Below are 14374 nucleotides of genomic sequence, written 5' to 3'. Positions count from 1 at the left end.
CAAGCAACGTAGCCCTACGTTAGTTTGCCTGTGAGGGGCTGACCGCCGACGTAGATAGTCGTGCGGCGGTCGGCAAGTGGTTAAAGTGATTGCAAACGATCACCTTGATAAAACAACCCATTCAGTTTAAAATAGAAATGAAAGGCAAACATTTGTGTGTAGATATAACATTATAAATACCTTTTTATCTGTTTTATAAGTGATCACCTAAACTCTGTTCTCAGCTGCATGAGAGCTGGGGGGGGGGGAGAGAAACCACAGCAAACTGAGCTTCCCAGTAAAAGGCTGTGCAGGGGAGGCATGTCAGGACAATTTTGAGCGTTGGGGGAGAGCAGGTTGAGTTCCCAGCATAGATACAGAACTGACCACGCTGAGCTCTCCTGCTTAGTTTGGTCAACTTTTAATAGGAAAGCAGAGGGACTGGCAGGGACTCCAGGGATTTCACACAAAGAAAGCAATACAAAGAGGACAGGATACTTTAAGTACATGGCACAGCAAACACATATCAGGAATATGAAATGCTGGGGTAACAAACACTTTTAAGCTCCAGTAGAAGCCATGATGGATATGGCATAACGCGTAGAGGTACCAAGTGTTTGACACTTTATGTGATCATCTTGGATTTGTCATTTGTGAGCTGTTTTTATTTCAAATAAATGTGAGTTTAATATTTGAGGCCGGGATCTGTTCTATTGCTTCATACACTTGTGGGTACTGCACCATTAGAGATTCTCTTTTTTATCTTTACATGTGTTCATTCGGAACATCTGAGATTGAGGAGAGAGAGAGTGGATGGCTTATTTTTTATTAGCCTTATGCCCTGTACACACTATCAGATTATCTGAAGACTTTTGTCTTCAGATTTACCTTTTTTATGTAGTGCAAGGGCCTGCCGGATTGCATACAAATTGAAAGTGTTTAGGTTTGACCTCATATTATATGGTTTTGGTAAGTCTGCAGACAAAAGTCTTCAGATAATCTGATAGTGTGTATGGGGCATAAGACCCCTAGTGGGTTAAACATGGAGGTGAGCAGACACTTCACCTGATGATTACAGCACTAATATAATAGAGTCACAGGTGAGATGAATTGGCGCTAGTTCAAATGGCAGTGAAGGATAAAGTCCTTATGAACGTTTAATGTCCAAAACGTTTTTTGCGGGGCACCATCAATGAATAAGTCCACAAGTTGAGGCAACCATCATCAGGGGGGAATGACAGAAGCGATTTTCCCAGAATATGAAAAAAAAAAAAAAAAATACAGAGGCACCTCTAAATGCAGACTGTAAATACACTTTAATAGCAAATTGTAAGCTACATGAAAAACTCACATTTTCCATGAGTAAAAAAAGCCCTTTGGAAAGAGTGAGGAGTCCCTCTGTGGTGTCCTGTGGTGTTGGACTTGGGGGCCTTCATCTGGTAGCTGTCTCTCCTCTGTTTGAATCTTGCCAGCATTCGAGGAGGAAAGATGGAGACCGGATGGTAGTGAGGGCTGGAACGCAGCGTGGACCACAAATCCTGCGCCAGTGACGTCATCCAATCACAACACGTTTCAGAGCATGCGCCATGCAGGTGATGACCCTACAGCGCGCTTCTTTTTCAAGCTGAATGGAGGCAAGGGACTGGATGCTCTATATATATATATATATATATATATATATATACAAACCCGATTCCAAAAAAGTTGGGACACTGTACAAATTGTGAATAAAAACAGAATGCAATGATGTGGAAGTTTCACATTTCAATATTTTATTCAGAATACAACATAGATGACATATCAAATGTTTAAACTGAGAAAATGTATAATTTTAAGGGAAAAATAAGTTTTAAATTTCATGGCATCAACACATCTGAAAAAAGTTGGGACAAGGCCATGTTTACCACTGTGTGGCCTCCCCTCTTCTTTTTATAACAGTCTGCAAACGTCTGGGGACTGAGGAGACAAGTTGCCCAAGTTTAGGAATAGGAATGTTGTCCCATTCTTGTCTAATACAGGTTTTTAGTTGCTCAACTGTCTTAGGTCTTCTTTGTCGCATCTTCCTCTTTATGATGCACCAAATGTTTTCTATGGGTGAAAGATCTGGACTGCAGGCTGGCCATTTCAGTACCCGGATCCTTCTTCTACGCAGCCATGATGTTGTAATTGATGCAGTATGTTACATAGTAGGTGAGGTTGAATAAAGACAATAGTCCATCCAGTTCAACCTGTGTAGGTGTGTGTGGCTGTAATCATCTCACATACCCCTGAATGTTCTGATCCTTGAGATGTACGTCTAAGAGTCTTTTGAAAGCCACCATACTTCCCGCAGAAACCACCTCTTGTGGTAGAGAATTCCACAATCTTGTAGCCCTAACAGTAAAGAACCCCCCATGTTGCCTGAGGTTAAAACGCTTCTCCTCTAATCGCATTGTATGTCCTCTTGTCCTTATGCAATCCCTTCGACTGAACAGCTTTTTTTCTAAGCTGAGATCCCCATTGAGATATTTATAAATTGCTATCATGTACCCCCTCAGACGTCTCTTCTCCAGGGAGAATAAATCGAGCGATTGCAGATGCTCTTCATAGTTTAGGTCCTCCAATCCCCTAATCAGTTTAGTTGCCCTTCTCTGGACTCTCTCCAGCTCCAACACATCCCTCCTGAGGACTGGCGACCAGAACTGGACAGAATACTCCAGATGCGGTCGGACCAGGGTTTTATAAAGTGGAAGGATTATAGTTTTATCTCTGGAATACATCCCTTTCTTTATGCATGCTAATATTCTGCTGGCTTTGGCAGCTGCCGCTTGACATTGCATGCTGTTGCCTAATCTATCATTAACCAAGACTCCCAGATCCTTCTCCATTTTTGATTCCCCCAAGGGTTCCCCTCCTAACGTGTATTGTGTTTTTATGTTTTTAGTCCCCAAGTGCAAAACCTTACACTTCTCCACGTTAAACCTCATTTGCAGTGTCGTTGCCCACTCCGTTATTTTGTCCAGGTCATTCTGTAGGATATCTGCTTCATGCTGTGCAGTTATTGCTCTGCCCAATTTTGTGTCATCTGCAAAAACTGATATTGAACTACTGATCCCGACCTCAATGCTGTTTATGAATACATTGAACAAGCTTGGTCCCAGGTATGGTCCCAGTATGTGGTCTGGTATTGTCATGTTGGAAAATGGAAGGTCTACCCTGAAAGAGACGACGTCTGGATGGGAGCATATGTTGTTCTAGAACTTGGATATACCTTTCAGCATTGTTGGTGCTTTTCCAGATGTGTAAGCTGCCCATGCCACACGCACTCATGCAACCCCATACCATCAGAGATGCAGGCTTCTGAACTGAGCGCCGATAACAACTTGGGTTGTCCTTGTCCTCTCTAGATCCAGGTGACATGGCGTCCAAGTTTTTCAAAAAGAACTTCAAATTTTGATTTGTCTGACTACAGAACAGTTTTCCACTTTGCCAGAGCCCATTTTAAACGCCTGCGCTTCTGGATCATGTTTAGATAGGCTTCTTTTTGGTCAATAGAGTTTTAGCCGGCAACAGATTGTGTTCACCGACAATGTTTTCTGGAAGTATTCCTGAGCCCATGTTGTGATTTCCATTACAGTACCATTCCTGTATGTGATGCAGTGCTGTCTAAGGGCCTGAAGATCACGGGCACCCGGTATGGTTTTCCGGCCTTGACCCTTACGCACAGAGATTGTTCCAGATTCTCTGAATCTTTGGATGATATTATGCACTGTAAATGATGATAACTTCAACCCCTTTGCAATTTTTCTCTGAGAAACTCCTTTCTGATATTGCTCCACTATTTTTCGCCTCAGCGTTGGGGGAATTGGTGATCCTCTGCGCATCTTGACTTCTGAGTGACACTGCCACTCTGAAAGGCTCTTTTTATACCCAATTATGTTGCCAATTGACCTAATAAGTTGCAAATTGGTCCTCCAGCTGTTCCTTATATGTACATTTAACTTTTTCGGCCTCTTATTGCTACCTGTCCCAACTTTTTTGGAATGTGTAGCTATCATGAAATCCAAAATGAGCCAATATTTGGCATGACATTTCAAAATGTCTCACTTTCAACATTTGATATGTTATCTATATTATATTGTGAATAAAAAATATGAGATTTGTAAATTAGTCCATTCTTTTTTTACAATTTCCCAAATCACAAAATCACAAATCACAATTTGTACAGTGTCCCAACTTATTTGGATTTGGGTCTGTATATATATATATACCTAAACATATTACATACACTACTTGATTGTCTGATATATAACTCTTAGGGTCCATGTACACGGGACGTTGTTAAAAGTCCCTTTGAATGCTGGAATTTTTTTGAAACGTCCATTCGGTCGCGTTTGTACCCGCGTTTAGCGGGCGTTTAGCGGGCGTTTGCGTTTAGAACCGTTCCTAGAGGTCAAAAAAATTATTCCCCTTTAAAATGGAAAAACGCAAACGCCAAACGCGGGTCATCGCGTTCGGTCACGTTCGGACGCGTTCGGTCGCGTTTTTGCATTTGAAACGCCGGGAAACACACGTTCAAACGCAAATAATTGCGTTCTAAAAAAAGTCCCTGAACGCAACTGCCCGCAAACGACCGCAAACGACCTGGTGTACATGGACAGATAAGATAAAATGTAGATGGGTTCAGGGGCTTCTAAAAAAAACGCCCAACTGCTCCTAAACGGCCATTTCCAGCGTCCCGTGTACATGGAGCCTTATATGAATAAATATTTAAAAAATTAAAACAAAAGACTAACAATTAAGATCCTTAATATGAATTTATGTATAGGTGTATGCATAAACCTATACTCAAGAATTTAAGAGATTCATAAGTTTTGTCGACCTATACCAAAGTAATATTAGTTATTCTAATGAACATAATAATAAAGGTAAAAAAAGGAAAATGGAAAATAAAAATATATATGAAGAAAAATAAAAATAAAATGAAAATACTATAGAATAAAAATTATAATTATGGAAATAAAATTAAATATAAATGTATCCGAGCTGGGACTACTATATATATATATATATATATATATATATATATATTCTGCAAAATATATACACTAAGATTTACCGGTATTATAGATGTTGCCAGAGTGTCCCTTTAAGACTTTTTTTAAATGGATGAATTGGATTGTGGGAGATATAGTCTTGGATTGAAGGCAGACTGTTGTTGGAATTGCCGGAGGAACTATACTCCCAGGGAGCCATGGGAGAGTGAAGGATCATAGGAGAGTGGACATATCTATCTGCTCCACAGAGCGCGCGCTCTCTTGCTTCCGGGTCTCAGCGAGGAGAGGTCTGCCTGAGAGATGCGTTGGGACACTGTTCGGGGACGGAGGCCCAGGGCATATGGCCTAGAGAAAGAGTGGAGCCCATCCTCAGCGGTGCGGATGCTGGTAATCACACAGCGGTGATAGATGGTGGAGCTGAGTAGATAGCGGGTGAAGCCGAACTGACTGACCGGGACAGAGAGTACCAGTACCTCCCAGTAATGCCGGAGCGTGGGAGAGCACATTGCCCACATTATAGGATATTTACAAGTGGACACTGACAGATGGAAGAGTGCCTGGTGACATCCTAAGCGCAAGTATAAATCTTCATCTATGACATACTGACTGCAGATAGGATCATACATACACTATTACCTTGGGATTACAAATATCACGCTGAATATTGATAAGATCTCCAACTGCCGGCGAAGACTTAGCAAGGCCTTGCTAGGAGAGGGATTTCAGCACCTGCTGTCTTGAAGGGGACCGGTTATAATAATATTGGATTATTATTAGTGAGGATTAGATATTGCTAGACTTGATTCCAGAGGTTTTCAGCTAGAGTCATAAACTAATATATGATGCCATAACCTTGACAGTTAAAGCTGATGCTATAGTAGGGTTGAAATATCCATGTGATTTATTATCCTTTCTTTTGCTGTATATTCACATTCATGGCGTCAGTCCATTGAGCCTCCTTGTGTGAGGTGGGGTTCAGCTGACTGACACTGCTACACTTCATTATTGTTAAGTCATAATTGTTATCAATAAGATATTGATTTATCTTTCAAGTAAAATAACCAAACAGTTTTCTAATTGTGTCAGTGTTTCCTTGAAGATTATATCTGAAATGTCGGAACCTAAAGTGTCCAATGGGTTGGATAATTCTCAGGGTCAGGTGAGTGCAGATGAACATCCGTTAACCAGCAGCCCCCAGGGGGGCAGTGCTACATAAAGAAAGAAAAAATATATAAAAATAACATACAAATAAATATGATGAAAGAAATGAATATACATTTTGAACAAAAAAAAAACTATAAAATAAATAAATAGATAAGAAATAAAAAATAAAATATAAAAAGAGATAAATGTATGTGTTCAGGGAGCAACATCAAAAATGGAAAAAAATAATAAATGATTATCATGTACAAGAGACACAATGTGGGAAAACAACAAATACTCTTATGGACCATACACACTATACAATTATCTTTAGATTTTTCCTTTAGATTTACCAAAACCATATAATATGGGGTCAAATCTAAACACTTTCAATTTGTATGCAATCAGGCAGGCCCCTGCACTACATAGTTGTAGGTAAATCTAAAGGAAATCTAACAACAAAGGTTGCATAGTGTGTACCCAGCTTTATATTCATATGTATGGAAAGATTTCTTTACAACTTAAATACTTGGGAATGGAAGACCAAAGGAGGGTGGCACTACCCTAGAAGAGTCTTCTAAAATGGTAGACACCTTTAATTCTTCATTGAGACCACCTGGCAATAAGGAATCTAATGAATAGATCCAGAACGTCTCTCTTTCGCATAGCCTAAAAAACCTCTCTGCACTCAAGAGGTGTTTGGGCATCTGTTCAATAAACCATACCTCCAGTCCTGAGGTTGATTGGTGATGATATTGCTGAAAGTGGCATGGAATACTGTTTGTCTATGTCTTTTTTTTTATTTTTACCACCCTCTATGAGTCTTCGATGCTCACCAAAACGCTGTCTAAGTGGGCGTATGGTTCTACCTACATATAAAAGTTGGCACAGACATGTGATACAATATACAACGTGATCAGAGGAACAGTTGTAAAATTCCTCAAGCTGAATGGTTTTACCTTTGGTGGTAAATTGTTTCTTACCATGTGTAACAAAGGCGCATGTTTTACAGAGAGCCTTTTTTACACTGGTACATACCTACTAGTGGGAAAAGACAGAGCTTGGGGGAGCCTATGGTGGATTTAGACTTTACTGGGAGCTATTTTACTTTTCAAGTTGGGTGTCTTTCTATAGGTAATCCTAGGCTGAGAAGGCAAAATAGGTTTCAAATGCGGATCCTCCATAAGGATATTCCAATGCCTCCTGAGGATTCGCTTCATTTGCTTATGTTTGCGATGGAATCTAGTGATGAATCTCGTAGATCCATCAAAGGGTTTACTTACATTTGGAAGGATTGGGAAACAGAGATTTCGGGCACAAAAGTTTTGTTAAAAAGATTTCTTTTATTCAATACAAAACTAAATATTTTAAAATCATAGAAAAATACAGGCAAATGATTGTGTATTAAGGACACAGTGAGACCACATAACAATGGTCTATGTTGTACAATATCTCAGTGCATAGAACTTATAAAAGTCGGTTTACATACAGTTCAAAGTACAAGATCATTAGTAGTCATATAATCCTTGGAAACGTATTGCTTGTTATCAGAAGAACCGCCGACGGACACCCAAGCAGTATGGTGCCGGTCAGCAGGGTCGACTGAAAATATAAGTTAACATTCACCATGTAATATATGACCTTTGCTCGACATGTTTCGCTTTCTTAGACAAAAAAGCTTCATCTGGAGCATATCATTTCTTTTGTCTGTGTGAGAAATAACAGTATTTAGATAGATTACATATATGTGTTACCTTATTTTCAGTATGTTATAATTACAATTGCATATCATTTATCTTTCCTTTTAATTACATATAATCGTCTTACACATCTCAGATAAGTCCTTCTATTTTTGCAATATCAACACAATATAACATTGGGTCTTGAGTTGCATTCAGACACTAGAGGAGTTTAGGGGAAAGAACGGAGGTTGCCAATAGTGAGTATATGTGGGGATCCATGCTGTAGTTATAGTATAAGCATGTATATCCTATTTATATACCTGGTAAATGGACAGAAAAATGTATACATACCTGTACATATAGTAATCAGGCACATATCTCAATTTCCATAGAGAATTCTTTAACGAGGAGGACTGTGCGTTTTGGGAAGCTCAGAAAGGCAATGTATAGTGACATAGTAGTGAGGGTAGTCACTCCATGTCTCATATCTGGGTGGATGAGAGCAGAAAAACAATGTTTCTCAGAGTAGTAAGCGTTTTAATTCTATGATATCACTTTAAGGGAAAGCCCATAGGAATGCCAAACCATAAGCTCAAGTGTTCTAAAGTGGTAAAGTCAGTGTGCCTCATGCTTGTTATAAGAGTGTGTAAGTACCTATAGAGCCCATAGAACATCTGCCCTAAACGGGGGGGCAACAGAAAAGACACATAGTCATTCTGGACCGTAAGAGAAGACAGGTGCCATGCGTTTATAAACGATTATACACCAACATACAGAGTTTACCCATTCGTATATGGGCTACCCCTATAGTAAAATATATATCATGTATATTGATTTGCTTTCACACACATATGTGAATATGTGTGTGTAATCAATTTCGTATCCGGCCCACCCTCCTCTATAATAGTAGGGGGGTGACCAGGGTTATATATAGATAAGCAGTTGCTACATGAGGTCCAAGATGAGTACATGCAAAGCGTACTTAGAATAAACATAGGTAATAAACATAGTAGTAAATATATATAGAGTGCCACCCAAAATGATAGATCGCTATGCAGTACAAAAGTTCCAAACATACACAGACACCTTAGCAATGCTCACCAAACTTAGGAAGGACCAGAGCTTAAATGTAGGGAGCGTGTCTCCTCTGCTTGTATGTCGGCTGTTAAGCACAGTAAGATTAAGGTGAATTCCCGGATATCATAAAAGTGTAATGTTACAGTATTAATACTGGCCATATAAAGCTTACCCCTTGCCACGCTGTTCCCAGCTTCCGCACAGTCCTCACCGGATGGGGAACCTCCACCATACCAGGGCTTGTAAATGGCGCCCTTAAGTAGCATGGATCCCGGGTGGTTCGTCAAACGGACGTCACCGCCCCGGCCACTCCCACCGGACATCGCTCGAGAGCTAGCGCGGGGACACCCCGGCGAGGCTCTCGGCTTAGTCACAGGTGTATGCAGACTATACAGAGGCAGGAAGTGCCTCCGCAGTCCGCTCAGGTGCCACAGGAAGTTCCGCCCGGAAGGGGCGGGACTGACCTGCGGCCTATCTGGCCGCGCATATCTCACTGATGAGGCCGACCTCCATGCTTACCCACACTGCCCCCACAGGATCGGTCCGCAATTACATGAGAATTCTAATTGCCTGAAATGAAAAAACAACACAACAAAGACAGAAATTATATATTTAAAAAATACAGATATAAAAGCATATTTCACTAAGGTACAAAGATGTTCCTGGTGAAACCAGGAGATATATATCGGTAACATATTTGTTTATCAAAAATTATTCTATAACCATGTTTATTTTTTGACATTAACCACTAGTAAGGGCTTCAATAGTAACAGCCCTAATGAAAGAACAGGGGCTGAACTGCCCCCTACTAGAAACACTTCCATACTTCAAACCCCAAGAGAAAGTTGCATATTTTGACTTATTATAAATCCTCAAGATCATAATATTGATGAGATAGGGATTATAGCACAAAAAACTGTTTGTTATACATAAGAAAGGAAGAGGGGTATATGTGCCATAAGACCTATTTGATGTGAAGAGGTATCAGAATAATTGAATATATGTATATACGGGGGGAGGATGACCACGCCAAAACCAAGCCGACACCCTGACCCATATATCCCACAAAGGGCCATTATCGTAACCCGAGTATACTACTCGAGGTCAATTAGGTCTGTTGGCATTAGGTAAGCAAGGAAACCTTCACAGAAAGGGTTTGTACGACTGTGTTTCGTTTAACCCAGGTCTATAAGTGGCATTGAGACGCTCTATCCAGAGAGTTTCTCTCTGGAGAATTTTTTTGTCCCAGTTGCCACCCCGAGGATCTTGAGGAATAACCTCAAGCACATAAAATCTTGCCTTTTTGGGATTGAACCTGTGGTATAGGTCAAGGTGTCTGCTCACGGGCGTGATCATCCTTCCCCCTGCTGATACGTACACATGGTCATTTATCCTTTGGCGTAGCTCTCTTATAGTTTTACCTATATAGAACATGCCGCAGGTACAATGCATCATGTATACCACTCCACGTGTGCTACAGTCGGCTCGAAATTTTGGAGCAAATGTCTCCCCATTAGGTAAAGTGTATTCAGTATTCTCCTCTATCCAAGGACATAAAGCGCATTTGCGACATTTATAAGTACCTCTACCTGTTGTTACTTTATTTCTAATGGGTTGATAGTGGCTTGTTGTTAGTTGATCTCTTAAAGATCTTGTTCTCCTGAAAACAATTTGGGGATGTTTGCCCACGTATTTGTTTATAACTGGATCATCACGAAGAAGATGCCAGTTCCGTTCAAGAATATCTCTCAATACTTTTTCATGAGCGGAGTATTTGGTTATTAGTTTAACTGTCGATTGCGTATTTGGAGGTTTGGCTCTAAAGATGAGGCTGTTTCTATTTTGAGAAAACGCTTTGTTGAAAGCTGTTCTCAACAGACGCTTACTGTATCCACGAGCCATTAGGCGTTCTCGTAAAAGGTTAGCCTGTATTTTGAAATCCTTATCAGATGTGCAATTACACCGTAGGCGTATGTATTGGGCGTATGGAATACTACGTATAAGCGCCCCTGGGTGGGCGCTAGACGCATGTAATATTACATTCCCTGACGTCTCCTTTCTGTATAGGTTAGTCGTCAGGTGTCCATCCACATGTTTGAGTACCGTTAGGTCAAGGAAATTAACACTCGAGTCACTGATGGTAGATGTTAACTTCAAGTTGAAGTCGTTTATATTTAGTTGGGCAATAAACTCATCTAGCATTGATTTTGAACCTGTCCAGACAGCAAAAATGTCGTCTATATAACGAAACCAGATTGCCACAGAGGAAAAAAAATGGGATAAATTTTCATCTGATGTGATTTGTCGCTCCCACCCCCCCAGGTACAGGTTGGCGTAGGCCGGGGCACAACAAGTGCCCATGGCCACGCCCTGCACCTGGAGGTAGTGGGACCCGTTGAAAGTAAACCAGTTGTGTTTCAAAATAAACAATAGAAGTTCCAAAATGAAATCACAAAATGGCCAAGTGTGATGATCTTGCTCATATAAGAACGTGCGTATCATCCCGACGCCCTGCTCGTGAGGGATACTGGAGTATAATGCCTCCACATCCAAAGTCACGAGCAGGGCGTCGGGAGGAACCACCATATCTTCAATCATTTTTAAAAACTCGAGTGTGTCCTTGACGTATGACGGTAACCGCACTACGTGTGGTAGTAAATAATAATCGATCAAACGACTCGCATTTTCAGTTAAACTTCCAATGCCCGATACAATAGGCCTCCCGGGTGGAGAAGTTAAATTTTTATGGGTTTTTGGGAGTGAATAGAATGTCGCCTGTCTCGGAAATTTGTTGTTAAGAAAATTATAACAGTCTTTGTCTATAAGAGCCAATTGATATGCACGTCCAATTATATCCAAATACTCTGCTTTAAATTCTGTAGTAACCGATGGGGATATCTTTTTGTACCATGTACGATTTGAGAGGATATTAAGGCACATTTTTTCGTATCCCTCTCGAGTCATCAATACTAGGTTACCACCCTTATCTGAGGGTTTGATGACCAAGTCTGTATGGTTTCTTAGTTTGTTAAGCATCTGTAGTTGTTGTTTAGAAAGATTATTTTGTGTTGATTTTAGCTCACAATTTTTAATCTCACCTACCACTGTGGTCAGAAAAGCCAAAAGGTTAGGATTTGTAGTCAAGTCAGGGAAATTATTGGATTTTGGTTTGAAGGGGACCTGTCTTGGATTTACTGTCTTTGTTTGTATAGGTTGATCGGGGGACTGGGAATCCGGAAGACTGCCTTCCTCCAATAGTAAGATTAGATCCCGTAGAACACGGAATTCTTGCATTGTATAATGTTTTATTTTTTCTGAAATTTCTTTATCTTGTGTATTGCGTTGTCTTTCTGGGTCGTAGATATGTTTATACGTCAAGTTCCTTATGAACATATAGACGTCTTTTATGGTCTCATATCTATCCATAGGAGTAGATGGACAGAACGTGAGGCCAAGTTCAAGGACCTCTTGTTCTTGGGGGGAGAAGTGATAAGGGGTTAAGTTAATGATCGATAATTTTAGGTGGGAAGGCTTAGTGATGTGCTCAGGGGAAAATTTGAGGCCTGGGCCTGTGAAGCTGCAAAGTGGCCATCAATAGTGGTTTGTCTAAGAGAGGTAGTGCTGGGTATATTTAAAGGTAGTGTGTTAGAAAAAACCGGTGCCGCAGCACCTAGTGAATGTGTTTGAGAATTAGATGTGAAATCCTGTGTGGATGGATTACTTGGATTAGTGTTAGTGAATAAGGGTTGCAACATTTGTATCGCTTGGAGAGCCAGGGGTCCCAAATAAGGGTCCTGTGCTTCCAAACCATCTTGTGTGAGTGCCTCGACAGATCGAACAGTCTGTCCAATTTGAGTCCCCCCAGTTCCTAATGGTTGAAATTTGGAAGTTTCATCGGGTCGCTTTTTGGAGCGTGGTGTGTAATTGGCTCCTTCCTGTTGTCCTCGTTTACGTGTCGCCATGTCTGTTTTTGGTCTAGTATCTTGATTAGATCTAATCGATGTTTTGGATCTATTAGATTGTGCGGAGATCGAAGACGAGTCTGATTCCCAGTCAGTTTCCCTTGGACCTGTATTCAACATCTGTTCACGGGGGCCTCGCGAATAGCGGGGTCGCCTTGAACTATTGGGTCCCGGCCATCGGTAAGCATAGCCTTCCGTGAAGGCCATCTTATCTTTTAAAAATTTAGTTTGTTTTTTACCAATGATATCCCTATTAAGTTTGATTCCATACTCCTTCACCTCCTTCCATCTTGCCTCGTAATGTATATGTTTTTTTAGATTCTCGTTCTTAGTATATAAAGATGATAACTCAGTGTCCAAAGTAGCTAGGTCCAATTTGTATTGGGACACCAACAGCTGGCACAAGTCGGTACTGCATTTGGTTAGAATACGTTCCCACAAAGTTCTAAACTCGCTCGAAGCATTATCGAAGGAGGGGAATAGATGAATCCTCAGACCCATAGGGCATACATTTGCCTGTATATACTTCAAGAAAAATTCTATATGCCAATATAGATTTGACTTTTTTTTAATAAGTCTCTTTACTGTATTAATATATTGGTTTAGGCTTATATCGTCCTTGGCCGGGATGTTACAGGTAGATTCAATTTCAGTCATAAGACCCGTCCATGCATTTCCAACGAAATCCATGGTTGTCCTATGAGTTCTATCAGTTATTGTTAGAATGATTTATGATCTCTTCTATATAGGTTTCTATTTTTTGAAGAAATGTGTATAAATTATGGCTTGACTAAATAAACAACTACAAAATTATCTTCAAACGCCAGATGCAGGCCAAAAATTGGCGCTAAAAAATTATAGGCAACTTTTTACGGGGTTTTTTTGCATAAAAGATGTTTCACGATCCTTCCATATGATACTGTTCAAATATAATATGTATAAAAGGTAATAAGTGATACTTAAACCTATATACTTTGCTGCTTGCCACTTCCCAGGATGGCTGGTGCTTCCACCTTTATATCAGAATTATTTTATAAGTCATGTGTCCACAGATAGCAGCCATCTTGGCCATGACGTATCCAATTTAGGGTGTGCCCCTATCCTCAATTGATCAATTACATTTGGAAGGATTGGGAAACAGAGATTTCGGGCACAAAAGTTTTGTTAAAAAGATTTCTTTTATTCAATACAAAACTAAATATTTTAAAATCATAGAAAAATACAGGCAAATGATTGTGTATTAAGGACACAGTGAGACCACATAACAATGGTCTATGTTGTACAATATCTCAGTGCATAGAACTTATAAAAGTCGGTTTACATACAGTTCAAAGTACAAGATCATTAGTAGTCATATAATCCTTGGAAACGTATTGCTTGTTATCAGAAGAACCGCCGACGGACACCCAAGCAGTATGGTGCCGGTCAGCAGGGTCGACTGAAAATATAAGTTAACATTCACCATGTAATATATGACCTTTGCTCGACATGTTTC

The sequence above is a fragment of the Pelophylax lessonae genome (genome assembly GCF_965119305.1).
Source record: "Pelophylax lessonae genome assembly, chromosome: 5".
NCBI lineage: Eukaryota > Metazoa > Chordata > Amphibia > Anura > Ranidae > Pelophylax > Pelophylax lessonae.
The sequence above is the reverse complement of the archived record's forward strand: the minus strand, read 5'-3'. Positions refer to the sequence as shown.